The sequence below is a fragment of the Sciurus carolinensis genome (genome assembly GCF_902686445.1).
Source record: "Sciurus carolinensis chromosome 14 unlocalized genomic scaffold, mSciCar1.2 scaffold_124_arrow_ctg1, whole genome shotgun sequence".
Classification (NCBI taxonomy): Eukaryota; Metazoa; Chordata; class Mammalia; order Rodentia; family Sciuridae; genus Sciurus; species Sciurus carolinensis.
Window position 1 is genome coordinate 97,281 of NW_025920109.1, and position 25,424 is coordinate 122,704.

The 25,424-nt window shown below is 39.1% G+C and overlaps 1 non-coding gene and 1 pseudogene across 1 annotated transcript; one reads left to right on the plus strand and one right to left on the minus strand.

The window, feature by feature from the left end:
* LOC124973316 (suppression of tumorigenicity 18 protein-like) overlaps positions 1 to 25,424 on the minus strand; it is a 79,882-nt pseudogene that overhangs the window by 46,139 nt on the left and 8,319 nt on the right.
* On the plus strand, positions 9,808 to 9,914 carry LOC124973329 (U6 spliceosomal RNA). The gene has a single exon (XR_007106667.1). It is a non-coding gene; the product is annotated as a U6 spliceosomal RNA (small nuclear RNA).

A 25,424-nucleotide genomic window follows, 5' to 3' on the forward strand; every position in this document is an offset into this window, starting at 1 on the left:
GAGAGGTTGTAGGAAAAATGTGATTGATTTCACAGGCTTCAGAAATGCAGAGTTTTCACAAAGATCGCAATATTTGGTTTTGGATCAGAGCATTACAAGTTCTGAAATCTCCTTGCTGATTTAAAATATCTGGGATTTCCTGTGGGTCCTGAAAACACTCCAGCAACTGAGACTATCTTAGGTTACACAACAGTAACACATGGAATAAAAGAATTTCCTGAGTCAGCTTTGCAAGTGTTTTATCAGTTACCATTTAATCAAACATTTCTTATAATCTTTGATTTGCAAGCTGTGAAAGTTTCCACAGTCAAGATTTATTTTAATATCAATTCTCTTTTCTTGTTCTACCAAGTCCCCTTGAAAAAAAAATGGCTTTGAAATCTGTAAATTCTCCCTCACCGGTCTCTATAACTCACTTTTCCCCAAATGGTGGTAGACCATTTTCAAGAAGAGCCACCAACCAAGGAAGGCACAATTTCCTTCTCTGGATTCATTGTTTCTGTTCCTCTTTTTGAGTCAAGGAGGGAATGGCTTCAGAGCTGGGGGAGCTGAGGGGTGGAAGATGTGTCAAGGAATGTGAAAGGCAATTTATTCTCACTGTTCTTTCTCTGGTCTCCTGCTGGGCCCTTGGACTGGCCTACCTTGACATGCAGACTCTGTGGTCTGTTGGGGAGGATGACTGCATCTTCCATCCAGTGGGTGGAAAGACTCAGGACAGCAGCAGCTGCCTCTGTCTGGGAGTTGTCTCTACACTGACCATGGCTGTAAGAGGAGGCAGGGATCCTGTTCTATGTGTGGGCACCTGCTCTAGGCAGTTGATTCAGAAATGTGACTGGATTTGAAAAATGCTTTGCTATTGGAGAGAGATTTGATTAGCAATTGCATGTATGTATTATTAGTCATTAAAGAGATTTATTTTTTAAAGATGTGATTCTTGCATTAAATTATGTGAAGAACAAATTAACCCATGAACCATTATCCATTGGTGTGTTGAATGATGGTTATTCAAATGGGTTTTCATGGAGGTTCACAGATCAAATAATGTGGTCGCTGGGAGAGAATGCATATTCTCTTAGTACTTTTCCTATCAACACTTCTTATGATAAAAACTCCACAACTAATTTTATGAGGCAGGAGTACTGACAACATTTGCAGCAAAAAATGTAGCTCAAAATCCTACAAGAAAAACCCATCAAGGACTTCAGAGAGTTTAAGGCTCTACATCCAAAAATTACACATTTATAGGGTCCATAATTCCATTACAGAAAAATGAATCCTTTTAATACTTGTTTTCACAAAGACAATTCATTCTTAGATACCTAACTGCATGTTTATTTGTTGACACAAAGGTTTGTTCCATTTTTGAACAAGTAGAAAGTGTTCTTCATCCAAATAGAAGAAACTAAATAGGCAGTGAATTCTTTAATGGGCTTGCATTTTGCATGTTCAAGGAGAGTGAGATAAGCCAAGGAGAGGGAAGAGATATTCTTAGGGTGAACAGGAAGGTGATTCAGTCATCCAGACTGAGTTCTATTTTATTTTTCTGTTGTGAGTAAGTCAGGCATTACTGAGTGATAGAATGGCACAGATTTCTCCTCACTGTGGGGTTTTTGTAACTATCACACAAGGTTATGGGAGAAAAACCCAAGATTTAATGAGAGCTGATACAAAAGTGTTTTACCTATTTATTTTTCATTAATTATTTTTTTAAAAATTTATTTATTTTGATTGTTTCTTAATTTAAATATTCAAGTATTTTTATAAGAAAAACATAAAATACCAAATGTTATTTCTGATAACAAGAATGTTAAAATGACTTTGAATGCTTTGTCATTTCTAAAATCAATATCCATATTATGTGAGTACATAGAATGTTCTTATTAAATGGCTTTATGTGAATTAAACCTGTGTTTGTATATATATCATGTGTGTAAATAAGAAAATTATACTTACCTTTGGTCTGAATAATTTTGATTTATGCAATACTTTAAAATAGTCTCAATATTTCATCTATTAAACTGATATCATTTCAACATTAATCAAAATTCCTCTAGTACCTATCCTATTTTTCAATAAAATTATTCTTTTCCAAGCTAAATGGGAGTTAATTATTTCTGTAGAATTATTGGATTTGGATTAGATAAAGGTATCATATTTGTGAAGTACAGTTCTAGTCAAAGAAAATATAATTATTCTAATGGTCAGAGAAACTAAACACACAACCTTTCAGAATCTAGCAATATCAAAAGTTTTACTTTTATTAATCATAATGTGTCTAGCGCATCAGAATGTCAAATTTTGAATGATGGTTTTTGGATTAGAGAAAGAAAATGTTAGCTATTATATAAAAATATTTCCAGGACTAATGACTTCTATTATTATGCATGTAATTTGGTTTATAGCCCTAAAGTGACAAAAATTTTCTAATCTAAAAAAATGAATACTTTATGAAACAAGCAAAGTGAAACTTCACATTATTTCTATATTTGATAAATTATCTACTTACAGTGAAACTAGTGAATACAGTAATACAATCCCATTTTAAGATTTTTAACTGCTGCTTAATCAGTAACTAATAATCTTCACTTAGCATGTTTTTTATTCATGTGATTTGAATACCAATTTTGACTCTTTAAGTTAAATATATAGAAATAATATATTAATGGAAGCTATGTCCTGAAAATATTGAAATGCTTAAGAGCTGTTGTGACATTCCATTGCCTCATTAACATCAGTTATCTGAACACCTTTCTTAATCCTAAAATCACTTTTCCTACATGAATAATTCTTATAGAATAGACATACACCATCATATTAAACATCAACATACATACTTTATTATTTAGGTGTGAGATCTTTCAAACCGATAGATACCATGAAGAATCTGGTACAAGGACCAATGGGAGTTACTCTATTAATAGCTATTGATCATGGAATAAAATTTTGCTTTGAAAAACTATATGTATATGTAGAAAACAAGGATCAGCATATAATATCACAAGTTTTGAGTGGGTAGGAGAAATTTATGACATTAATTTCTTCAGGCAGAAAATGTGACGTCGATCACCAAGAGAAGTTCACCCAACTTGAGGAATGTGTTATATTAGTTAATCGGAATTTTGACTAATGAAAATTATTGAATGCTTTATTCCTTTTATACTCACCCATATTGTGTTGCCTCTGTAAAGAGACCAATTTCAAGTTAAATTTCTGGAGGATCTCTTAGTACACTTAAGAGGCAGTATCATTCCCTATACCAATCTTGCCAATGAGCTGCCCACATAGGTCCATTTATGGCTGAAAATGATGGTCAGACCACAATGACATGATCCGTAAAGGAGCTGAGGTCCAGCAGATCTGGACTCTGACAGGAAGAGAGAATCAGAAACTTTATGGGAGCTCCTACCTGTGTACCTGGTCAGGACATGGCCCGATTTGGTAGGAATCAAGCAGATATTTATCCAGGGACATTGACAATTTTCTAACTGCAGCAATTGGACAACCAGAAAGGCTGTTTCAAAAGAGAAAAGCAGGAGGATGTGAGTTAAAATGATAAAATGATTTGATCTGGCATGTGCCTCTTGGCACACTAAACATTAAGTGATATTAACAGTTCACTTAGCACTATTCTCACATGAAAAGACCCCAAAGGGTTTTGCACACTACATTGTTCCCAAACTCCATCTCAGAGGTACAAGGTAACAAACTCATGTTTAAAAATCAAAATACTATGTAAAGGAGAAATAACCAAATGAATCTGAAAATTTAAAAATTTTAAGCATTCTGTGCTCATACCAAATGCAATGGGTTCAACTATACCTATCAGCATGATAACTGTGATTTACGAGCTTCAGCATAATTTGAGGTATGAATCTTGCAGTTTAAATTGAAGTTTTCTTGGCTATGTGCTTATCAGTCAAATAGAACCTCATAACCGCAGTCTACACATAATAAAAAATGCACACACAAAACGATCATCATTTTCACATACACAAACACATAATGAATTTGCATTTAAATGCACATAAATGCTTTATTTTAATTCCAATCTCAATGTAAGTATGTCACCTCCCTGCCTGGTTAATGGTCAAGCCACTGTGTATGGAAGCCAACCTGATTCTTTCTTAATGCCTAGGGAGTGGAACCCAAGATAAACCTCTGCCTTCAGTATCAACACTATAATGGTGGACTTCCAGAATACCAGAAAATATGTTTGTTTGTCTGACTACATGAACATATAACTCCAGAATCTTCAAATATAACAGTGTTTCATATCTGAAACTGGCTACCAATATAAAAATTTCTAGAAAATGAAATAATGAGGTGATTTTTCTTTCTCTTTGACTCTGAAAATGTTGAGAATTTTTTTTTTTAGGACAGCACTGTATACGTTTTATTGGCAGTATTTTTAATTTATTATATTTGTTCTAATTCATTATTCATGACAGTAGAATGTATTTATACATTTTGATGCATCATAGATGAATGGAGTGCAACCTCCCACCTTCCCAATTATATATAATGCAGGAGAATATTTATCTATTTCAAGTGGTAACATATTCAATAGTGATGCAGTGATTTTGATAACACATAGCCCATGATTTAATTGGTGGAAAGCTTCAATTTTTAAAAATGTAACATGATTAGCATATCATCAGAATTATCTCCTGTGTTTCAATTATTCTTCACATGACCCCTTCCTTTGCATCTGGGGGTGGGACACTTAAGCACATATTCACATGTGGCAAGAACTAATCAAAAAGTAGCACATTAAAGAGAAGATTAATTTACCATAAATATATAAAACTCAACAAGTTCATTTCTTAATTTTTCAATGACTTCAGTTACATAATCCACTATGCTCCCTCCCCAGATATACTTCAGTTGAAAAAAATAAGCACAACAGAATTTCAGAAATTAAATCTAGCAAGATTCATCCTGTATTCATTGCTCTGAACTCCAAGTTATATTTAAGCCTACAATTAATTCTACTCTGCTTATATTTTATTTAAACTGAAACATCCATGACCTTTCTTCCACAAATATGTGCTCTCCCCTGGAGAAGTGTTTGGAGAACAATATTTGCCACATGGCTCTTGCTGCCTTTTCCACAATTTGAGGTTCTGCCTGTGGTCTTTTTCAGTTCCTAAGTGATGCTATTTTTGATTCTCTCTCCAATCACCATCCACTGTCATGTGTGTAGGCAAGAGTATGGTTGAGAGCACTTGCCTGTAATCCCTGTTACTTGGGAGGCTAAGGCAGGAAAAGCCTAAGTTAGAGGCCAGTCCTGAGAACTTAGTGAGACTGTTTCAACATAAAAAAAAATTAATAATGAAAGGGTGGGGATGTAGCTCAGAAGTAGTGTTCCCCAGGGTTCAACCCCTAGAACCAGGGAGGGAGGAGGAAGTAGGGCATGGCTAAGTGAACCATTTGAGAATCAATCTAAGAAACTGTTAACTCAGTAGCACAGGATGAACTTGATTAGATTAGTGATTTGCTAACTCTTGGTATTAAGGAAGGGGATGCTAAGGTGCCCCTATTCTTTAAGTTTGTGTGGCCCAAGAGGTATCTCAAGAGAGATTCAAGAAATGTGGTACATCTTCCCAGCCTGAAATGTCACAGTCCTTTCTTCATCTGCAGAGACCCAGTTAACAGCATGAGAGCAATGGGGAGATGAATGAAGGGCTGCCCTCACTCAAGGCTCTCAGTGTGACAGGATGTCCCAGGACAACACTGCAGAGCGCATGCTTTTTCAGTTTGAGTGGAGGCCACAAGAGTGCTGGAGACCTCCCTGTGATGTGTTGAGGCTGAACCTGATCCTGGACATACTGGAGGCCATGCTTCAGTCTGAGAAAGAGCTGCGTGACACAGGGCATGGTGGTTTATTCTCTATACTGTGATGCTCTGGCACATGGAACTTGCTGACCCAGGAGGAACTGCTTCTCCCTGAATGAGCCAATTCCTAAAGGCAGCATGCAGGTATCAGTGGAGAACAGTCTTAAAGTGCCAAGTAACCACTTTGGAACCAGCACCCCAGGGGGCTGATTTGGTCCTAATATTCCAGGTCACTGTTTTCCCTCTTTAATTACCCTAGGGTTATGGACCAGAGAATAGGGACAGACCTTATACCCAGATCTAGAGGAACCAGAAACCCTTAGACCACTTACCCTGGCCTGTATGTTCCTTTATACAGAAGATGAAGGCTTCTCTTCTGGCCTGAAGTTCCTCTTGCTCCTGCCTACTGACTCACCTGGATGTTCCCCAGTGGCATAAAGAGACCCCATCCTAGGAAGCATGGGAAACACTTCTCAATGGCAATCTTATCTTTGCCTGTTGGCCATATTGTACAATTTTCTACTAATCCTTTCTACTTTAAAACCTACAGCTAGATGGAAATTGCTAGACCTAGAGAAAACTGTTTCCATTTCATTCCAAACTGGAAGAGAAAACACACAGTACTGTGGTGTTCTGGCACTTAGAACGTGACACCCACATCTTTAGGACAGGTGTGTCCACTTTCCTGGGGGAATCACACTTTGTGGGGGCACCCTGAGAGGCACTGGTGACAAGGGAAATGCACAGTGATGTGTCCTGTGCCATAACACTCAGGGATGGGGTACCTGATCCTCCTCTTCTCAGGCCTTGGTGAATCTACAGAGAAATTAAATGGAGACATCCATGTGGTCATTCTTTCTTCTTTTCCCATTCAGCAGTGACCTGGCAAGGTGACATTCTCACGTCATTCATTTTGACCATCAGAAACATTCTTTCCACATGGCCTTGAGAAAGAACCTTAGCTAAGATTTGTGGAAATTTAAAGCACACTTTCAATTTCCTTGGTTTCCAAAGCAAAGATGGACACAGGGGAGAGGGTTGTTAAAAATAAAAAGATGGTCTTCAGTTGTCATGTCACATATTGCAATTAAAGTCTCATTATGAAAAATCACCCCTCTGCCAGAGGGTGAACAGGCTCCTGAAAAGATAAGAAAAGCAGAAAGAAAAAGTGAGAAAGAAGAATGTATTTTATTCCAAACCACCTCCTATTGAAAGAGTCAGGAAAAAGTCAGATTCAAAATTACAAAATAAACTACCATACCTGGGAAAGGCCTCCCTGGCCTTGTCCCTGTGAGTCCCTAGCAGCAGGTGGCCCTGGGGTTGAGGGATACCCAGCAGCTCATGCATAAACAGAAGTAGCTTCCTGCAGAGCAACTGATAAGTCAGGACCCAACTTTTGTCCTGCCTAACCAAGGGCTGCAGAGTTGCCAGATACCAGCTCAGTGAGCTGCCACTGAAGCTTCAAGCAAAGTGACTAGGGTGACAAGTTTTTGATTTACTGACTGCAGGGACTGGGAACTGAGGCAACAGCACCACTTGGAAAGGCAACAAACAACCTTGTGGGGCCTTTCAGAGACAGAGGTGTAGAGGGCAGCGACCACCTTCCTGGTGGTATGGAAGGAGCTGCTGGGAAGCCAGGTGTGGTGTGGCTCTCAGGTGCATCCAGGCAGGGCAAGAGTCACCTGTGACACATTCAGTCAGGCTGCCACAGGGCAACAGGCTGCAGATAAGGGGACCAAAGACAAGTTCAGCAGTTTATGATTTTCCTGGCACTCACAGTACTGAGGGTTAGATAAAAGGTTATATAAATACTTAACATAAATGAGCAAAAACAGGAATACTGAGGAGGTCAGAGATAACGTGGACCAGGCTCTCATTACAAATGAATATATTTGTGATGGAAAGGTTAGATAAGCTCAAGACAGAAATGCTGTCTTAGAGCCAATATTGCCCCTAAATCATGCTCTGAATGATAGCAGTCGCAGGGAATTGTGTTTCTTCTCAGCATTGAGGGTGTCTGGAAGAAGAAAGAGAAGACTGTGAGCCCTAGCAGAGGGAGAAAAGTGGACTGCAGGTGGGTTGCATGCTTCTCAGCACACAAAGCAATGGGAATAAAGAGAATGCTTGATGCTGTAAGCAAAAATAAAATAATCCATGATTCTACCCAGGAAGCTTCCAGGGGTGGACCATGGGAAAGGACCTGCAATAATCCATGTGATTATGCACAGGTAGCTTCCAGGAGTGGACTGTGGGAAAGGACTCTGTGTGCAAGGATGTGGATTCCTCATATGCTCCTTCTCCAGGTGGGGAACCAGGAAAAGGTCACTGCTGCAGGATGCAGGAGAGTCTCTGGGGTGATCTATTGTGAGGACATAAGCCACTGTGATACCATGTAACACCCATCCTGGGCAGATGGGCACAGCAGGTGGTATGTGATGCAATTAATTATATGGGGGCATGGTTTCAGTGGAAGAGGGAGAAGCAAGGACTCTTCAAGTTGTAGCATGCATTACAAATGGAGGAAGAGTCAGGGACCAGAGGCATGAGTCTTTGTATTTTATAAAGGACACAAAAGGTATATTAAGAGTTTGTGATGCTCCAAGACTTTCTGCATATCTGTTCTTATTTAATCCAATTTTGGTGCCAAATTTGAAGTTGACAAGTATATAAAATCTGTAGATCCCTAGTCAAAATTCTTGAAGTCGATTAAAGTGAAGCAAGAGGGGCTGACTCCACCATGGAGTGCTGCTCACAGGGAGCCAAGAATAGCCATGTGCATTCTGATGCCCTTCCTCTCTCAGATCTCCAGGAGGGGCCATGTTTCTAAACCACAGGGAAAGGTCTGGAATTGGCATTGCACTCTGTGCCATAATGTTTTTGTCTGTGGGGAGACAGAGAGGGTGCTGGAGATCACACAGCCTGGCACTGCCCAGGTGGAGCCAGGCACCTTTTCTTCAAATATTTCCTTGCTTGCCAAAACAAAGATGCAGATAAAATGCTCTGAAGGGAGGAGCCCATTTGCATGATGACAAGCCAGAGCTTGAACTCGTGGAAACTCTCAAAGTTGGTTCTTTTTTATTCTTTTTGCAGTGCTGCACAATGAGGGAGACCTTATACTTTAAGGATGTTAGATCTGAGTTTTCCTGAGACTGTCTTCAAAAAAACTGTTATGAAGTCCCCATATGTTGTTCTGTTCATAACAACTATGCAAGTTCCTACTGTCCCCCTTTACTTAAAAAGTGTCATAAGCTGGGCAATAAATTACATGGTTACTCTACTTACACTTAGATCCATGGTCTCTAAATGCTCAGTAGCCATAGTATGCTGGAATTTTACTGTAGAACTGCTGACTCATCTGAAGCCTTGGGTAAAATGATATGTTAACATTCTAGTGTTCTTAACAGTGCAATTGTATGTCCAAAGTGTATGCCAAGTCAGAATTGCTTGAAGAAGATGGCTATCAGTCAGGAAGGATGTTCATTTAATATTGAGTGCATATCAGAATAGAAAACTCCCTCTGGTGCATGCCCACCAGGAACAAGGAAGAGGAATGTGAGTACTTAATGTGAACTCATGGGCATTCTTATTAGCCTACAATTCCCCTGCAACATAAGCATACCTGTTTTATATAAGCATAGCCCTGATCTTGCAGAATTAAATGCCCTAGAGCAGGAACAGGCTCTACACCACAGGATATTCTATTGTTTTTGACTCCAAGTGAACCAACTTTTGAAAACAAAAGTTGAAAATGTCTTATAAAAATAACCAGAGAACCAAGAAGTATTTTACACTATAGCTCAAAAAGTTTATACAAACTCTGGATTTCATTGGTAGTCAGATATTAATTGTAGGATGAAACATCACTTTGTATTCCATTAAGAAACTAGTGTGTACCATTCTGATTTCAGAGTCGTCAGAATGGAGAAACTTTATCTCTTAAAATCAATGAAACATGATGTATTAGAAATTACAGTGCTCGCTTCGGCAGTACATATACTAAAATTGGAACCATACAGAGAAGATTAGCATGGCCCCTGTGTAAGGATGACACGCAAATTCGTGAAGCATTCCATATTTTTAATTGACAAATGGGCTAAGGAAATGAATAGACACTTCACAGAAGAAGACCTACAAGCAATGAACAAACATATGGAAAAATGTTCAACATCTCTAGTAATAAGAGAAATGCAAATCAAAACCACCCTAAGATTCCATCTCACCCCAATTAGAATGGCGATTATCAAGAATATAAGGGGTCTGGGAGCCACCATTCTCCGGATCCACTTCTGGCTTTTTCTTCTGTGCTCAGGAGCCCCAAGTTTCTGTGTGACACAGGGAAGGAGAGAATCAGAGGAAGAATATGGGGCAGAGTGAAGAGCAGGAAATGATGGTGGACTAGAGGGCGGCTGCATTTTACTTTGCTACAGGACCCAAGATTCAAAAGAGGAGATAGTGAGAGACTTGGGACCAACTCAAAGTCGCTGGGTGAGTCTCTCCCGTTGGGGAGGCATCCTGGGTGGGGCGGAAGCCCTGGAATGCAGGGAACGTTGTGAAGTAGAGTTGCTCGGAGAGACGCCCCTCCCCCCTCTGAAGTGGTAAACACGGACAACTGGGATAATCGTAGAGGAGGTGGCTCAGCACAGTTCTTGGACTCGGAGCAATCACTGGAGCTCTGGGCGGCTGCCTGAGGAGGAGCTGCGTGGCAAGCTGTTTGAACTCAGAGCGATCGCTTCTGAACACCGGGAGGTTGCCCGGAGGAAGAGGAGAGGCGCGGCGGGTCGCTTAGTCTAGGAGTGACTGCATCAGAGCAACAGGCAGTTGCCAGAGGAGGAGGCGAGTGGTGAGTTGATTGGACTAAAAGCGACCGTTCCTGAACACCGGTGGCCGGCCTGGAGGAGGAGCGCGGCGGGTCGCTTGGTCTAGGAGTGACTGCATCAGAGCCACAGGCGGTTGCCAGAGGAGGAGCTGGGTGGTGAGCTGTTTGAACTCAGAGAGAGTGCTCCTGAACACCGAGAGGTTGCCTGGAGAAAGAGGAGGAGCGCGGCGGGTGGCTTGACCTAGGAGTGACTGCATCAGAGCCACAGGCAGTTGCCAGAGGAGGAGCTGCGTGGCGAGCTGTTTGAACTCGGAACGACAGTTCCAGAACACCGGTGGCCTGCCTGGAGGAGGAGCATGGTGGGTCGCTTGGTCTGGGAGTGACTGCATCAGAGCAGCAGGCCGTTGCCAGAGGAGGAGGCAAGTGGTGAGTTGATTGGACTAAAAGCGACCGCTCCTGAACACCGGTAGCCTGCCTGGAGGAGGAGCACGGTGGTCACTTGGTCTCGGAGCCACCGCTCCTGAACACACCGGGGGCTACCCCGAGGAGGAGGAGGAGGAAGAGGGTGGGTCACTTGGACTTGCAGTGACAGCCTAGGGCTATGGGCGGTTGGCAAGAGGAGGAGACCCGAAGTGAGTTGCTTGGACTCCTAGTGACTGTGTCGGAAACTGGGCGGCTGTCCAGAGGAGGAGGTGTGTGGCGGGTCTCTGGGTATCGGAGGTATTGTACGGGGCTCCAGGTGGAGACTAACAGGAGGGGCCACATAGACAGGCGATTAGGTACAGAGCAGGGTCCCAGGAGCTAGGTGGCTTCTTGCTGGAAGAGTCACACAGAGACACGCCTAGGGGCGGAGTGAAGTTTCCAGGACTGCAGGCAGATTCTCTGGGAGAGGCAGCCTAAGGAGACTCGCCTGCGAAGGGTGAGGCTCCCAGGCCCAGGAGGTAGGTTCGGGCCCCTGGGAACATTGCAGAGGAAGACAGCCCAGCACAGGCGGTAGTTGTAGATTGAGGGGAACCTGTAGGAGGGGAACTGACCAGCAAGACGTCCCCACCGAGTGAGTCTTCCCTGCCGGGTCAGGTTTTCCCACAGGGACGGTAAAACCAGAGACATAGGCACAAACAGGCCTTGCCTCAGCCCGCAGCCTAGTTCCCCATTGGATGACCATTGGTCAACAAGTGGAGGCACCTCTGCCCACTATCAGGGAATATACGCCACCTGAGGGTCACCACCACTAGAGAGGCAGCTTCTTCGTGGAGCTCCGCATTATCAACTTCCTCCAAGACTTCAGGCTACTGAAGGATAAGAGGGGATATACTAGCAATCTTCAGGGACATTATAAGCTGATAGAGGAAATCTGCAATATCTTAATGACCCACTGATTCCTGAACAATATGAGAAAACAAGGGAAGAAAATGCCCCAAACAAATCTAGATGTTACATCAATAAAATCCAACGACAGCATGGCAGAAGAAATGACAGAAAGAGAATTCAGAATGTACATAATTAAAATGATTAGGGAAGCAAACGATGAGATGAAAGAGCAAATGCAGGCATTGAATGATCGCACCAATCGACAGTTAACAGAGCAAATTCAGGAAGCAAAAGATCATTTGAATAAAGAGTTAGAGATATTGAAAAAAAACCAAACAGAAATTCTTGAAATGAAGGAAACAATAAACCAAATTAAGAACTCCATAGAAAGCATAACCAATAGGATAGAACACCTGGAAGACAGAACTTCAGATATTGAAGACAAAATATTTATCCTCGAAAACACAGTTGAACAAACAGAGAAGATGGTAAGAAATCATGAACAGAATCTGCAAGAAGTATGGGATATCATGAAAAGGCCAAATTTGAGAATTATTGGGATTGAGGAAGGCTTAGAGAAACAAACCAAAGGAATGAACAATCTATTCAATGAAATAATATCAGAAAATTTCCCAAATCTGAAGAATGAAATGGAAAATCAAGTCCAAGAGGCTTATAGGTCTCCAAATACACAAAATTACAACAGACCCACATCAAGGCACATTATAATGAAAATACCGAACATACAAAATAAATACAGAATTTTAAAGGCTTTGAGAGAAAAGAATCAAATTACATTCAGGGGGAAACCAATACGGATATCAGCAGATTTTTCAATCCAGACCCTAAAAGCTAGAAGGGCCTGGAACAACATTTTTCAAGCTCTGAAAGAAAATGGATGCCAACCAAGAATCTTATACCCAGCAAAACTTACCTTCAAATTGACGATGAAATAAAATCATTCCATGATAAACAAAAGCTAAAAGAATTTACAAAAAGAAAGCCAGCATTACAGAACATTCTCAGCAAAATATTTCATGAGGAAGATATAAGAAACAAAGAAGCAAATCAGCAAAGGGTGGAATTATCCTAAAGGAACTGTCAAATAAAGGAGGAACCAAGATGTGTCAAAAAATAAATAAATAAATAAATAAATAAATAAATAAATAAAATTTTAAATATGAACCAAATGACCAGGAATACAAATCATATCTCAATAATAACTTTGAATGTTAATGGCCTGTATTCATCAATCAAAAGACATAGACTGGCAGATTGGATTAAAAAGAAAGATCCAACAATATGTTGCCTGCAAGAGACTCACCTCATAGAAAGAGATACCCATAGAATAAAGGTGAAAGGATGGGGAAAAACATACCATGCACATGGACTCAGCAAAAAAGCTGGAGTATCCATCCTCATTTCAGATAATGTGGACTTCAAGCCAATGTTAGTCAGAAGGGATAAAGAAGGACATATCACACTGCTTAAGGGAAGCATTAATCAGCAAGATATAACAATCATAAACATCTATGCCCCAAACAGTGGCTCATCCATGTATGTTAAACAAATCCTTCTCAATTTTAGAAACCAAATAGACCATAAAACAATAATACTAGGTGATTTTAACACGCCTCTCTCACCACTGGAGAGATCTTCCAAAAAAAAATTGAACAAAGAAACCATAGATCTCAATAACACAATCAATAATTTAGACTTAACAGACATTTATAGAATATACCATCCACCAAGAGCGAATACACTTTCTTCTCAGCAGCACATTAATCCTTCTCTAAAATAGACCATATATTATGCCACAAAGTTAATGTCAGCAAATACAAGAAGATCGAGGCACTACCTTGTATTCTATCAGATCATAATAGATTGAAGTTAGAAATAAATGAAAGAGTAAAAAACAGAAACTACTCCAATACCTCGAGATTAAACAATATGCTATTATATGAAAAATGGATAACAGAAGATATTAGGAAGGAAATTACAAAATTCTTAGAAGTAAACGAGAACAAAGAAACATCATATCAAAATCTCTTGGACACTATGAAAGCAGTAATTAGAGGAAGATTTATTTCATTGAGCACATTTAAAAAAAGAAATAAAACTCAAAAAATAAATGACCTAACACAACAGCTCAATGCCCTAGAAAAAGAAGAACAGACCAACACCAAAAGTAGTAGAAGACAGGAAATAGTTAAACTCAGAGCTGAAATCAACGAAATTGAAACAAAAGAAACAATACAAAAAATTGACAGAATAAACAGTTGGTTCTTTGAAAAAATAAAAAAAATTCATAAACCTTTAGCCACACTAACAAAGAGAAGACGAGAGAAAACCCAAATCACTAAAATTTGGAATGAACAAGGAAATATCACAACAGACACGACTGAAATACAAAACATAAATAGAAGCTATTTTGAAAATCTATACTCCAACAAAATAGAAAATTTTGAAGTCATCAAGAGGTTTCTAGAGAAATATGAATTGCCTTAACTGAACGAGGAGGACATACAAAATTTAAATAGACCAATTTCAAGTAATGAAATAGAAGAAGTCATCAAAAGCCTACCAACAAAGAAAAGTCCAGGACCAGATGGGTACTCAGCCGAGTTCTACAAAAATTTTAAAGAAGAGCTCATTCCAATACTTCTCAAAGTATTCCATAAAATAGAAGAGGAGGGAACCCTCCCAAACTCATTCTATGAAGCCAATATTACCCTGATACCTAAACAAGAAAGAGAAACATCGAGGAAAGAAAATTTCAGACCAATATCCTTAATGAACATCGACACAAAAATTCTCAACAAAAGTTGAGCAAATCGCATACAAAAACATATGAAAAAGATATTGCACCATGATCAAGTGGGTTTCATCCCAGGGATGCAAGGTTGGTTCAACATCAGGAAATCAATAAATGTCATTCACCATATCAATAGACTTAAAGTCAAGAATCACATGATTATTTCGATAGATGCAGAAAAAGCATTTGATAAAATACAGCACCCCTTCATGCTCAAAACACTAGAAAAAATAGGGATAGTGGGAACATTCCTTAACATTGTAAAGGCCATCTACGCTAAGCCCATGGCTAATATCATTCTAAATGGTGAAAAACTGAAAGCATTCCCTCTAAAAACTGGAACAAGGCAGGGATGCCCTCTTTCACCATTTCTATTCAATTTCATCCTTGAAACTCTAGCTAGAGAAATTAGACAGACCAAAGAATTTAAAGGGATACGAATAGGAAAAGAAGAACTCAAACTCTCCCTATTTGCTGATGATATGATTGTATACTTAGAGGAACCAGGAAATCCCACCAGAAAACTTTTAGATCTCATAAGTGAATTCAGTAAAGTAGCGGGATATAAGATCAATGCACATAAATCTAATGCATTTTTATACATAAGTGATGAATTTTCAGAAAGAGAAATTAGGAAAACTACACCATTCACAATAGCTTTGAAAAAAATAAAATACTTGGGAATCAATCTCACAAAAGAGGTGAAAGACCTCTACAATGAGAAGTACAGAACACTAAAGAAAGAAATTAAAGAAAACCTTAGAAGTTGGAAAGATCTTCCATGTTCTTGGATAGGAAGAATTAATATTGTCCAAATTGCCATACTACCAAAAGTGCTATACAGATTCAACGCAATTCCAATTAAAATCCCAATGATGTACCTTACAGAATCAGAGCAAGAAATTATGAAATTCATCTGGAAGAATAAAAAAACCAGAATAGCTAAAGCAATCCTTGTCAGAAAGAGTGAAGCAGGGGGTATCGCAATACCAGATCTTCAACTCTACTACAAAGCAATAGTAACAAAATGGAATGGTATTGGTACCAAAATAGAAAGGTGGATCAATGGTACAGAATAGAGGACACGGACACAAACCCAAATAAATACAATTTTCTCATACTAGACAAAGGGGCCAAAAATATGCCATGGAGAAAAGATAGCCTCTTCAACAAATGGTGCTGGGAAAATTGGAAATCCATATGCAACAGAATGAAACTAAACCCATATCTCTCACCATGCATGAAACTAAACTCAAAATGGATTAAGGATCTCGGAATCAGACCAGAGACCTTGCATCTTATAGAAGAAAAAGTAGGTCCAGAGCTTCAACATGTCGGCTTAGGAACAGACTTCCTCAACAGGACACACATAGCACAAGAAATAAAAGCAAGAATTAATAACTGGGATAGATTCAAACTAAAAATCTTTCTCTCAGCAAAGGAAACTATCAGCAATGTGAAGAAAGAGCCTACAGAGTGGGAGAAACTCTTTGCCAATCATACTTCAGATAGAGCACTAATCTCCAGAATCTATAAAGAACTCAAAAAATCTACATCAAGAATGCAAATAATCCAATTGACAAATGGGCTAAGGAAAAGAATAGACACTTCACAGAAGAAGATCTACAAGCAATCAACAAACATATGGAAAAATGTTCAACATCTCTAGTAATAAGAGAAATGCAAATCAAAACCACCCTAAGATTCCATCTCACCCCAATTAGAATGGCGATTATCAAGAATACAAGCAACAACAGGTGCTGGCGAGGATGTGGGGAGAAAGGTTCACTCATACATTGCTGGTGGGGCTGCAAATTAGTGCAGCCACTCTGGAAAGCAGTATGGAGATTCCTCAGAAAGCTTGGAATGGAACCACCATTTGACCCAGCTATCCCACTCCTTGGCCTATACCCAAAGGATTTAAAATCAGCATATTACAGAGATACAGCCACATCAGTGTTCATAGCTGCTCAGTTCACAATAGCCAGAGTGTGGAACCAACCTAGAATTCCTTCAATTGATGAATGGATAAAGAAACTGTGGTATATATATACAATGGAATATTACTCAGCCATAAAGAAAGATAAAATTATGGCATTTGCAGGCAAATGGATGAAACTGAAGAATATCATGCTAAGTGAGATAAGCCAATCTCAAAACCAAAGGAAGAATGATATTGCTAATAAGTGGATGATGACACATATGGGGGGTGGGAGGGGTTAGTGTTTGGGTTAGAGTTATGTTTAGGGAGAGGGGCAAGAATGGAGGAAGGAAGGACTGTATAGAGGGAAAAGAGGGGTGGGAGGGATGTGGGGAAGGGAAAAAATAACAGAATGAATCAAACAACATTACCCTATGTAAATTTATGATTACACAAATGGTATGCCTTTACGCCGTGTACAAACAGAGAAACATGTATCCCATTTGTTTACAATAAAAAAAATTCCAAAATATAGTTCATAATGATAAGTGAAAAATATCAAAGAAAGTGAAAGACTCAGAATATTTAGCTCTTTATATTGTTCTTCAAAGTTATATCTCAGTAGTGTCATAAAAAGCATCAATTATGATTTTAAACAATTGAATATTTCTACTTTCATTTACATGAAATGTTGTCTGTTGTTTTAGTGCATAAAACATCGCCACTTTTGCTTATGTACTAAAATGTATAATTTAATCTATTTGCTTTTATTGCCTTCTTAATTTGTTTTCATTACTCATCTCTATTATAAAGACTGTCGATAAAATCTGTAAAATTCTTTAAAAAAAAAAGAATGTAAGCAACAACAGGTGTAGGCGAGGATGTGGGGAAAAATGTACACTCATACATTGTTGGTGGGCTTGCAAATTAGTGCAGCCACTCTGGAAAGCAGTATGGAGATTCCTTAGAAAATTTGGAATGGCACCACCATTTGCCCCAGCTATCCCACTCCTTGGCCTATACCCAAAGGACTTACAATCAGCATACTACAGAGATACAGCCACATCAATGTTCATAGCTGCTCAATTCACAATAGCCAGAGTGTGGAACCAACCTAGATGCCCTTCAATTGATGAATGGATGAAGAAACTGTGATATATATATATATATATATATATATATACACACAATGGAATATTACTCAGCCATAAAGAATGATAAAATTATGGCATTTGCAGGCAAATGGATAAAATTGGAGAATATCATGCTAAGTGAGATAAGCCAATCTCAAAAAACCAAAGGACGAATGATCTCGCTGATAAGTGGATGATGACACATAATGGGGCGTGGGAGGGGTTAGTTTTAGGGTTAGAGTAAGGGTTAGGGAGGGGGGCAAGAATGGAGGAAGGAAGGACTGTACAGAGGGAAAAGAGGGGTGGGAGGGATGGGGGGAAGAGAAAAAGTAACAGAATGAATCAACCAACATTACCCTATGTAAATTTATGATTAAACAAATGGTATGCCTTTACTCCATGTACAAACAGAGAAACAACATGTATCTCATTTGTTTACAATAAAAAAAGGAAATTACAGATTTGGAAAATTTGGATTTAATTTTTTTGTCATCTGACATGTTTTGTCAGAGTTGTAGCTCATTAAAGAAAACAGGCAATTTTTTAAAAAAGCAGCATATTAATGGTAGTGCACAGAACTGAACACAATGTCTGTCCAGAAACCCACATCAGTCACTAGAATTCTGTTCCTACTTCCACCCTCTGTAGGATGTTTGCCTAGCATTATGATCATGCTCCTTACTTCATGACATTGTTTTAGTCTTTTGTTTTCTCAGCTCTCAGATGAAAGACATTATTTTTCAAGATTGCAGGTGAGCACTCAAATGGAATTAAATTTAAAAATATACAATTCATTTATGCATAAATCCCCACAATTATAACTTCTAAACCATACTAATATAGGATTCTTTTAAGCCCTTTAGATCTAGGATCTTGATTTTCCCTAAGATATTATTCCCCTAATTCTGAGTCTCAGTATTACCTAAGATTTATAAAAAAAATTCAAACCATGGAGTTCTGAATCTGGCTTCTGAAAATAACTATCTTGAATGGGACTTGTAGGCACTGAGGGAATCCTGGGAAATTCCACATAACTGTTGAAATCAACTGGGCTGATCTGGTGCAAGACCCTGATGAAAAAACTGGCAGAATACTTCATGGGAAGCAGACTCAATTTTCTTAAAGACACAGGACCAATTTTAAAGTCTTCCCAAAATGTATTCAGTCTGTTAATTCAAGTCTGACCCAGATATTTGTGGCCCTGCATTAGAGGGCAAGTAAGACTGCATAAACCCACTACACCCAGTTTGATCCAAGAAGGATCAGAGCATCCTGCCTAGTTGAAAAGTAACTTGACATCATTTTGAAGCTCAAAGGCAACCAGAAGATATTGGAGGAGGGCAGGGAATAAAAATTAAATTTCTGGACTTGATTTGATAATTAAAATAATCTGAAATGCAACAAGTACTATTTTATTTCTAACAATATCCAATAAAGTAGTTTCTGAAGGTGTGATCTACTTTAAAAAGTAATTACATTTAAAAAATACATGCAATGAATATTTTTTCGTGTTTAAGTTACTGCAAAACTAACAAGATTTAAAAATGTGAAGAGTAGGGATAAAAATAATTATTTCCCGTTTATGAATTGCCTTTTTTTTGGTACCATGGATTGAACTCAGGGACATTGACCACTGAGCCACATCCCCAGCCCTATTTTATATTTTATTTAGAGACTGGGTCTCACTGAGTGGATTAGCACCTTGCTATTGCTGAGGCTGGCTTTGAACTTGAGATCCTCCTGCCTCAGTCTCCTGAGCCACTGAAATTACAGGCATGTGCCACCATGCCCAGCATAAACTGACTTTCAAATTGCATTAAGTTGTCAAAAAGCATCTGGAAGAAATAATAAAATATAACCTCTTAACCTTAAGAAAATGCTCTTCTAAAATGAATGAAAAGATGTTTTCTTACATTTGTTATAAAAGATGACTTGTCTTCCATCCATGTCAATAGTTCTGGTTTGCTGCCTTACCCCCATCAGGTGCACCAGCTGAGATCTGCCCAGCTCTTTGCAGGTACTGTGGAAAACTGAGTCTCGCTCAACCTGCAGAGCAATGATTTGCACATGCAAACTTAGGTTCCCCTGGTCTTTCTCCAGATCACTGGGCTCTTCTGCAATTGTGGCCATGCTCTCCCAGTGGTCCTTCTTGGTCTCAGGGAAGGAAGGCTCAGCTGTACCATCCAAGGGCTCCATATGAGCATTCTGTGGTTGTCCTCAATCTGGGTTGGAATCACCTCTCTTCTTACAAGGGACAAATCTATCACCTTCGGTGTTCATTTCAGGAACTTCCAATAGATCTTTTTTACCTGCTAACATGTACTTTGGGTCTCTATGAGGTCTGGTGTCTTCTGAACAGTTGGGGCCACTTTCCTACCCATTCTCTGCCCTTTCAGAGTTACTTCTGCTGTCACCGGAAGAGCAGAGTGGGCCTGGGAATCATTCACATTGTCGCTTTCATCATCAGAAGAAAACATAAAGCTATCGTCATCACTCTCTGCTGATAAAGACTGGATGCCACTGTCATTCAGATTTCCACTTATGGTCTCAACAGATGGATTTTTTTCAAATCTCTCCAAGTGTATTAGAGATGTGACTACCAGCTCTTGATAAGAAGGGTATTGGTCTTTCTGAGGGAAGTTTTCTTCTGCAGTTGAATGAAGATTCTTACCCACAGGCTTTATCATTTTTTCTGGGGAAAAAGAACACCAGTAATTGAAAATCAAGAATTAAAAATATCACACACACACACACACACACACACAAGCACACACACATATATATATATACACACACAAATACATAGCCCTGTGCATATGTGTGTGCACGCACATGCACATGTATACACATACACATACTTAATATATGTAATATGGGGTCATTATTAATTTTATAAACATTAGAGAGAAAAATATATATGCTCTTAAAATAAAACTTAGAGCTTAATATTCTAAAATTGTCTTTATACAAACAATTATAATTTTCAGCATATTAAGAACTAAGTGCCTCTGGGTTGCTGACCAAGACAAGATGATACTTAACAAAAGTAGAGTTATGGATGTGGAATGATTGTTACTGAACTTGTTCTATGTATCCCCACATCTTAGCCAATCAGAAGAACTAAATGTACGTAAGACTTATATTGTGATGGAAATGTCCGTCAGGCTGTTGTTGGCATGGCAATAAACTTTCAAAGCTTATTTGGTTTATATTCTCTACTTTTCTCAGATGTACTCTGAGAGACTGTGGTATATTCTAAGATAATAAAATACATCAACATAAAGATGAAAACTAAAAGAACTCTGAAGCTTTTGAGTTTCCTGTTTATTTTTGTGATTGCAAAGTAAAATTCCACATTCAGGAGAACCCAAACAGGACAATAGGAGATCAGAGGGTAGGCTTAATAGTGACATGGTTCCTGGTTCAGTATTTGCACAAACATGTGTGACACATAAATGAGACAAGTGCAGGACTGACTGGAGAATGCAGATATGAGGTAGCTGTACCTGGTCCATAGCTACCTTGGGTTCTGTGCATCAGGGTATCTGTGGCCAAACAGGCCCCAGGAGCCAGTTGCCCAACATAGCCAGAGCCAGCAGGGAGGGTGACAGTTCAGATCCAACTCCAGGGTACATGCACCCACTGAGGCTGTGACCATCTCAGGATGCCGTGACCAGAGTTCATGGGTGGTTCCAGTACACAAGAGGGTACAAAACAGCCAGCCTTTAGTAACCAGGGCAATATTTACTTGATCCTGGCAGTGCAGTGTTGGTTTAGAAAGATAATTACCAGGAAGGAAGACAATGGCGATGTATTTTTGAGGGTCCTTGTCAGAGAAAATGTTTGTAAGAATTTAAATCAGACAAAAAGGCACATGGTATTCCTGGCAAACACCTCTTCCCACAGCCCTGACACTAGTACTGTGTGCCTTTCTTCCTCCAGAGCTGTACATGATCACAGAACACCCTCCACATGGTGTCTATAGCAGTCTACAGAGGGGCTGATTAGTTTGTATTTCCCACTCCCATACTGTGGTTCAGGCATTTTTGGAGGAAGGGAAGAATTCAGTCACAATTGTCACTGGAACCTCTAACTAATGCTGATTGTAGGGTACTGTCTTCTGTTGGGATCTGTTCAGTGTAAACTGAAAAATTTAACACTTTAGTTCCTAGAAAAGGGTCTGGATATGAGGCATGAATATTAGGTAGGATGGGCCTATTGCCTCCAAGTTCACACCAGGGGACTCCAGGTTTCAATACTCTATTAAACATATTCCACAATGCAAATGGAGCTTTTCTCAGTATCATGGCTGGCTATTAAGATAAATTTTAAATATGACAATTTTAATATGATAATTTTACCAGATGAATTACAGATAAAAGCACTTTCAGTGAACATGCTTAATTCATTTATCCATTCTCTCACTCCTCTTAGTTACCCCAGGTGTCCAGTGATGATTGATGGACATTTTACCTGAGTACACATATTTGGGCTGACTGAGAATGCTGTAGATAGCAGTACTGACCTCTGCTGCTAAGCTACATAGTTTAAAGTATGTCTACTAAGTGCAGAATACCAGAGAGGGCAGCATGACCAGCAGGCACACTGGCAGGGCAATGCACTTCATTGTAGGCTGCTCACTGCTGGCATTCAGCGTCATTTCCAGTTTACACAATTGTTTGGTTCAACTGTTTTGCTACAGAAAAATATGTATAATTAATCTTCAGGAAAAGAGATGCCCATCTACAGAGGTGCCTAGGTGTGTCTCATGTGCTGGTTTCTGGGGGTGTTCTTCACACTACAAACCAAATTTCCACATTCCCAAATAGTTCCCTGACTTTCATAATGGTCATGAGAAAAAAAATGTCAGTTTGCTTTTGAACCTGACAAATCTTTGTGATGGGCCACTTTCCTTTTTTTTTTTTTTTTTTTTTTGTAAATACTAGTTTTTATTTTTCTGAGTGGGACAGGGTATGAGTTCCAGATCCCAGTGCTGCCTTCATGGATGACACTGGTCAGGTCCTCAGTCTCATGAGTCCTGGCTCCTTATCTTCAAAATAAGGATGGTCCAGCAACCCCATGACTGTATGTCTCAACCATCCTTCTTAGGACAATGGAATGGTATGTCCCTGGCAAGGTGTTCCAAATGTTATTTCAATCAATCTTCACAGTAACTATAGGAAAGGTCTTTTCTGGTTCATTTTATGGAAGAAAAACCACAATTCTAGGGAGTTAAGGACTTGCTAAAAACCACACCACTACACAGCAGAGGGTACAGCTGTAGATCAGGGCCACCTGGCTCCAACTCTGTGTCCTTGCCTTTCTGACATGCTACTCTACAACCTACAGCCTGAGCATACCTGTGTCATGACTGATGTCTATCAAACACAGCCACTCCCAGGAAAAATTGCTCAGAATACTAACAGACTATTATTATCCTAAGTTTGGATATTTTCAAGAGTGAATTTAGCCAAACTATATAGTTACATTGTGTGCATGTATGAATATGTAACAACACCTCATCATTATGTACAGCTACAATGTACCATAAAACATGGACACATGTTTGAAAAGAGTGAATTCGTACAAAGGAACCAGAAATACCACTGTTATCAAGCAATATGGAAAAAGATGATCCTTATCCTGCAGATAAAAAACAAAAAACACAGCACAAACCTAACAAGCAAACTAATCTGGACTTTGTTAGTACCATAAAGATGGAAGGTGGGACAATTCTGAGGGTTCACTCTGTGGGGACACAGCCAAGGAACTGGGTCAAGAGTGGACTATGATCAGTGCAGGCCTTTCTCTGTCCTGTGCGCATCTCTAGTGTGGGTGAGGAGGGAGGGGGGACCAGGGTGCTCTCCTTGTGTACAGAGTTTTAAAAAAACTTTTCCTCCTATATGAAAGTTCATATCTGCTTGTTTACATTAGTCCAAGGTATCGAGTTGGTAATCCTATACCAATACACTGCCATATCCTGACATTAGCGATTCTGTTTTAAAAACAACTTTTAAAAAATTCTTCTGAAAATCACAACATGTTTTGAATAGGTTCCTTCTTTGTAACTGTATCTTATGATCACTGTATTTCAGTTCTGTTTCTTTAACTACCAAATTTACTTTTATAGGCAACTTAGTTTCCCAGGCTTCTTGAAATTGCAAGTTCTGCCAGGAATAAAAACCCCCAGAAAAATGAATTCATCATTCAAATTTCTGAAAATGCAGTGTTTTATTCCTTATTTGCAATTCATTGAGAGATGATCTGTTAAAAGACATCATCCAATCCCTAGAACTTCAATGTCTGGGACAGATATCCTCAAATCATGAGCATGTGGTCATATTGTTAGAAATCTATGCACTATCTTGGTTAATTCCACTTAGAAGTGATTCTCATTGTACCTGTCTGCCTTGGGAAAGTCTGTGCTTGTCCTACATCCTGATAGTGACAAGCTTGAATTCCCAGTGAAGAAGGTGCATTTTTGTGGTTTTGTCCACATTCTTTTCTATCCCTATAAATGCCCACCTGCATCTCTTTGAGACAGACATTTGAGAAAAAAAAGAAGAAAATGCCATAAAAAAGAAGAAAATGTTTCCAGATGACCTTAGCCTTCATGGACACTGCATACATGCATTATCTGAATGTCCCAGCTGAAGATACAATTTGGCACACATGTGGCCAGGTAAAAACTCTGGGGTACCCAGAGTATGTGAGAGGCTAGATGGAAAGCAGTTCTTCTGGGCTGGGCACTAGCTCAGCTTCTTCTTGGGCTAGTGGTAACTTGTGTAGAGGGCTGACCTGCCATTTCTAGAAACTTAGATTTAATTATTTGATGCTGTGAAAACTTTGCTCAATCTGCATTCTGAAGGTAGTCAGAGGCAGGGAAGATCTGGTTTATAGAGCATGACTAACTGGAAAATAATTATTTTGCTTGTCTTTCCAATTGTTTCTTAATTATTTTATTTCTATCACCTGTAAGCTGCATTACCTTCAGCATTGAATCTCTTTGATTCCCAAAGATCTCATCTGTAAAACTATGACTATAATCATACATACTTTGTAGTACGGTAATATGGAATAAGGGATATAATGTGTGTGCCTGGAATATATGAAAAACTAAAAAATAATGGTCACTACTGCTGAAATTTCACTATATTCATTATCATCAGTAGTTGCTCCAATACTAAATATAAACATAATCATTAGCATTTGTAAACCTGCGTAGGTGTTCTTCAGTGCATATAACTGAATGCTTAACTAAATACATTTCAGCAATGTATTCACCTGGCTGATATTAAGCATCCAGGATGATCAACAGCTATAGTAAAGGCGAGAAGACACCAACCTAGACACAGTCCTTTGGCCTCAAGGACTTATGAGAAAATGTTGATGCAAAATTAGACTCATTTTCTTAAATATTTGGCTAATTAATGCTAGCTAGGTGAGCTGACTTCAACTCTATTTGCCATGATTCAATGACTCGCCCTAAGACTAGATCCAACCTGTAATTTTCATAAAACAAGTAAAACTGACCATCTCAAGGAAATAAAAAATTGATGAGAATGATTCTAATTTATAGATGAGCCCTGAGAC